Consider the following 5,887-nt stretch of genomic DNA (forward strand, 5'->3'; position numbering starts at 1 on the left):
AGCGCTAATTGCTTTGTAGGCTGATTTTTTTTCCAAATTAAAGCTCAATTAAATTAAGCTTCTCCTTCGGGCAGCGCAAAATTCTCCCCCCTTCTCTTTAATTCGGGTAGCACGCGGTCGGCTGCTTACTGAGAAGAGAGAAAAACGCCATTTTATTTTAAAACCTTTATAAGCTTTACATAAAGCCTAATAATAAAGCTTTACAAAAAAAAAAGCTTAAAAATCGCTCCACGGCAGCGATTGCGCCAATATATATATTCAGAATTTGATTTGATTTGATTTTTCTCTTGTTCCTTATCGGCGAGACTGAATTAGACCCATTTTTCTTCTTCTCCATCAATGGCGCTACGCGGGTTCCAGATATATATATATAGAGAGAGAGAGAGAGAGAGAGAGAGAGAGAGAGAGAGAGAGAGAGAGAGCCATTTTCTTTTTCTTCAAAAAGCTTAATAAGCTTTGCTAAAGAAAAGCTTATACAAGCTTTCAAAGCTTATCTTTTAAGAGGTTTCAAAAAGTGGATTCGAAGGGAAAGAGCTCAAATTTCAGAAACAAAAACAAATTCAAAATTTTGAGATTGCAGAAAATTCATAGAAAATTTTCAGAAAGGTCCTCTTTTCTTTTTCGAATATTGAAAGCCTCTTGCAACAAAAAATTCGGCATCAAAGGAAATCAAAGAAATATCGGTAAATTCTTGGAGGGCAGTGACCAAGCCAACCATTTGACGACAAATTCAACAATTCAAGAGCTAAGTTTTTCGTCTCCCTTTATTTATTTGCATTATTAAATTGCACTTTCTTTGTCTATTTAATTGTAATGGCAACTTAACCTACACAACCCATTGTGTAAGAATGGCAACTTAACCTACACAACCCATTGTGTAAGAGCACATTGCTAGAGCGTGAACTTTGAAGCAAATTAGAGCGTCAAGTGCAGCGTTCCAAACGCAAATGTGACTCTTCCCACTCTAACGAGTCCTTCCTCTGGTGGGATAAGGCATGTTTTGATAATATCTAGTATTGTAACTTTGATTAGCCATTCATTTCATTTCTATTCTCTTCATGCTCAGTTCTCCGTGGTGGTCGAGTCTACACTAGAAGAAAGTTGGACCTCTCTTTGTAGATTGGTTCTTCATTGGGTTGGAACAAGAAGTCACGGCGCCAGCCAACCACCACTGGACTACTAGGTTTTGAAGTTATCTCTGCCTGGGATATCCTTCCTTTATTAGCTCTTGAAGCTTCATGTCCTTGGTCGGCTATGGTGGGTAGGAAAACTCCCCCCCTACCTAGACTCTTCAGTATCCCTTGCCTCCTTGGGTACATCTGACACGAAAGAATAGTTTATGGTGTAAACCATAAGGAAATTTGACATTTCTCTATTTTTTAAGTTATGGGCTCTATTTTTTTTATTGTCCTAAGAGATTTAGGCAAAGATATGACAAAAAGATCCATGTTACATGGATCTAGAATCCTAGCTCTCTCATTGGTTAGGCCATTCTTTTTTTATTCATTCCTTTAAGAGAAAAAATAGAGAGTCCATATTTCTCGTATTGATGATCTCACTTTTGCAAATGCCGATCCAAGTGGCATGTCATCACAAATCAATGATCCAAGTTAAAGTTAAATTGGCAATCTAAGTGCCACATATAATCATAAATCGACAATCTCAATTTTATAATTGGCACTTCAAGTGCCATGCCATAATGAATCAATAATCCAAGTCGAAGCCAGAATCGATGATCTAGGTGCCACAATCATTATGACTTGGTGATGATCAAAGTCACAATTGAATCGGTAATCCAACCATCACCACATCATTATAAATCGATGAGACGATCAAAGTGCCACACGATCAATTGGTCATTTTCTTCAATCATGCGATATCAATCTACCAGAGCTACTCAATCTCAAAGATTTATTCCCTGAATCACAATCCAGGACCCATCAATCACCGATTAATGAGGCAGATAGTTGAATCATTATCCAAGTAAATTGCGGGTTATTCAACTACTACTGAATTATGATTCAACAAACTTTGATCATGCTTTTCCTATCGACGAGCTTTTAAATTGTCATCTTTAGTTTGAATCACTTGGTCTTGATCATGCACACATTAGGGTTGCCCAACTGCACTCGTCTAATCTCGATTTGCTGATTCGCTACACTCCCACGAGATGTGGTCATTGTTGCAAAGATAAAGGGAATCTTCTCACATCGATGCACCCTCCTTTCTTAGCTTTCCAACAAGGATAAAAGCATATCTAGGCAAGGGGGTTTAACTCTTTTATGTGCGCCCTTCTTTCTGAGCTTTCCAACAACGAGGATGAAAGTAGATCTATGCAAGGGGTTTAACTCTTTTCTGTACACCTAAAATCCCCACCTCTAGCCATAGTTATATTTACATTATGTTTAGGTCATGGGCCACTATTGTATTGAATCCTACCATAGCCATAAACCTTGTATATAGGGTAGAGGTAGGAATTGGCAGCCACTTAGGCCATGCAAATCCCTCTTGTATATATATAACTTTTGATAATGTGAATGGAAAATTCTATCATTTCTCAAGTGTAAAACTTTCTTCTTCTCTTGATCTCTTGCCTTCTTGCTTGCTTGATTGTAGTGTGCATGCTTGTGTGTGTTGATGGTGTGTATGGAGTGTGTATGCTTGTGTGTGTTGATGGTGTGTATGGAGAGTGCATGCTTGCTTGCTTGAGTGAGAGAGTGATTTGAGCATGATTGTAAAAAAGAGTGGGCAAGCTTCTTAGCTTAATCATTGACTTTAGGAAGGATGATTTGAGCATGATTGTAGAAGAGTGTTATGGGAATATATTTTAAGCCCTCTTAAAAATATTATTATACCCTCTTAGATAATCCGGGGATGCCCTGATTATCTTTGCGTCAAGCCAAATCATGTTAATATCATGGGTGATGCCATTATAAATATTAATATGTTTGGTGGATATCGACATATGTTTGGGGCCTCCAATGTTTGTTTCAGTTGGTTTATATGGAAGGGTGATTCATGGGTTACTTACTCCTGGCAAACATGTGTGTCGTTATGGTCTGTATACTTATGAAATATTTGTTTACCAATTTATTGTTGGTTATTTTATAGGTGAAGAGGATTCCAAAGATTGAGGAGAATTCACACATATTTATTACTTCACATACCATTTTTGTAAACAAGCTTTGTACATACATGTGTTATGGTTTTTCCAAATTCATAACCTCTCTATGATCTACCAGTATGGATTGAATGAGCTATTGAAGGAGGTTTGAGCTCAATCTTCAAATTGCTAAACCACAGAAAAACCCATAATGGAGGGCCCTTGTTTATCTTCAAATCTATTGGGTGGATGGGAAAGTAAAAAGAAGCAGCACTAATTACTTTGTAGGCTTTTTTTTTTCCAAATTAAAGCTCAATTAAATTAAGCTTCTCCTTCGGGCAGCGCAAAATTCTCCCCCCTTCTCTTCAATTCGGGTAGCGCGCGGTCGGCTGCTTACTGAGAAGAGAGAAAAACACCATTTTATTTTAAAAGCTTTATAAGCTTTACATAAAGCCTAATAATAAAGCTTTACAAAAAAAAAGCTTAAAAATCGCTCCACGACAGCGGTCGCGCCAATATATATATTTAGAATTTGATTTGATTTGATTTTTCTCTTCTTCCTTATCGGCGAGATTGAATTAGACCCATTTTTCTTCTTCTCCATCAATGGCGCTGCGCGGGTTCCAGATATATATATATATAGAGAGAGAGAGAGAGAGCCATTTTCTTTTTCTTCAAAAAGCTTAATAAGCTTTGCTAAAGAAAATCTTATACAACCTTTCAAAGCTTATCTTTTAAGAGGTTTCAAAAAGGGGATTCGAAGGGAAAGAGCTCAAATTTCAGAAACAAAAACAAATTCAAAATTTTGAGATTGCAAAAAATTCATAGAAAACTTTCAGAAAGGTCCTCTTTTCTTTTTCGAATATTGAAAGCCTCTTGCAACAAAAAATTTCGGCATCAAAGGAAATCAAAGAAATATCGGTAAATTCTTGGAGGGCAGTGACCAAGCCAACCATTTGATGACAAATTCAACAATTCAAGAGCTAAGTTTTTCGTCTCCCTTTATTTATTTGCATTATTAAATTGCACTTTCTTTATCTATTTAATTGTAATGGCAACTTAACCTACACAACCCATTGTGTAAGAGCACATTGCTAGAGCGTGAACTTTGAAGCAAATTAGAGCGTCAAGTGCAGCGTTCCAAATGCAAACGTGACTCTTCCCACTCTAACGAGTCCTTCCTCTGGTGGGATAAGGCATGTTTTGATAATATCTAGTATTGTAACTTTGATTAGCCATTCATTTCATTTCTATTCTCTTCATGCTCAGTTCTCCGTGGTGGTCGACGAGTCTACACTAGAAGAAAGTTGGACCTCTCTTTGTAGATTGGTTCTTCATTGGGTTGGAACAAGAAGTCACGGCGCCAGCCAACCACCACTGGACTACTAGGTTTTGAAGTTATCTCTGCCTGGGATATCCTTCCTTTATTAGCTCTTGAAGCTTCATGTCCTCGGTCGGCTATGGTGGGCAGGAAGACTCCCCCCTACCTAGACTCTTCAGTATCCCTTGCCTCCTTGATAATTTTTGGGTGGTACACATTTTGGTCAGTGATGGTAACACTTCTTGACCAAAGGATCCTTCCATATCTCTATGTTTACCTGTCATGTCGTAGAGGTTGCTAGTAGCATCCTCATACTACGTTTGAAAGGATTGTTGATCCCATTTTTACGTAGAAAAGTGTGCAATGAGTTAACCTTTAGATTAATTTTCTTAAACACAAACCTATTGTTCACCCACATTAGGTCTTACTTGTAACTCTAGGATAACCATAGACTTCAAGAGCAGTGATCCTAAATCTTCACACTTACATGGGAAAAATCATTTTTTTACAAAGAGTTTTGATTAGGGAAAAGTAGGGATTCATCTCTACAAGTTGTTAAGAAAAAAAATACTAAGAATCCCATGTGAATCATTGTATTTTAATGTCTCTAAAGTGGCTAAGACTTACAATGGAGAGAAGGAGAGGTAAATTCCTTATATAGGTCTTAGAGCAAGGCATACCCAACCGTCATGAGGAAGTGGACCAAATTCATTGTGGGTGTATTGCTAATGATACTACCATCCCCCGAAATACTAGGTTGGATTCTTACTAAGTATTGTCAAATCTATTTTGAAATAATAGGTGGCAATAGAAGGGAACTAGAATCAAGGCTAGAAAACTAGGTAAGCCCATAGACTCTAAAGCTCACAAGGCTAAAAAGAAAACAATGATGAGGAAAACCCAGCATGGGGCACCTTGGTAAAAGATAACTAAGTTCTAAAGAAAAATTGATCCCAAGGAGTCTTAATAGGAAACACTTGACAAAGAAACTATAAGAATGTAGTAATGATGTATTCATGAAAATAATGCTAGGGTAGAGTTTATGACACACCCTTGAGAGTTGATCTCCAAATCAATCCCCTAAAAAGTTGAGACCCCTTATGTAAATTTAACAATCTTGGTTTAAACAAGAAATTATACATGCCAAAAATAAGGTCTAAATTGAGAAATGGCTACCGCAGAGAATGGATCCTAAAATGGAATTAAAACTCGACCTTGTAGTAATTAATCTAGGGGAGCTCAGCTAAAAAGCAATGTTATGGAATTTTGATGTGATTTGCATCTGATTTTGGGAATGGATTATGGAATGATCATTGTTATGGTAACTCTACATGAAAATATTATTTTCTCATTTTATTGAAAGAATTGATTCGTGCAATAGCTTTGAAATCATTGCCTTCTACAAGCTGATTATAGCATGCATTCTTGGGGATCTTAGCATATACGAGTGCATAGGTGTGGAA

The sequence above is a fragment of the Cibotium barometz genome, chromosome 49 (genome assembly GCF_041138505.1).
Source record: "Cibotium barometz isolate CiBa-2024 chromosome 49, ASM4113850v1, whole genome shotgun sequence".
Classification (NCBI taxonomy): domain Eukaryota; kingdom Viridiplantae; phylum Streptophyta; class Polypodiopsida; order Cyatheales; family Cibotiaceae; genus Cibotium; species Cibotium barometz.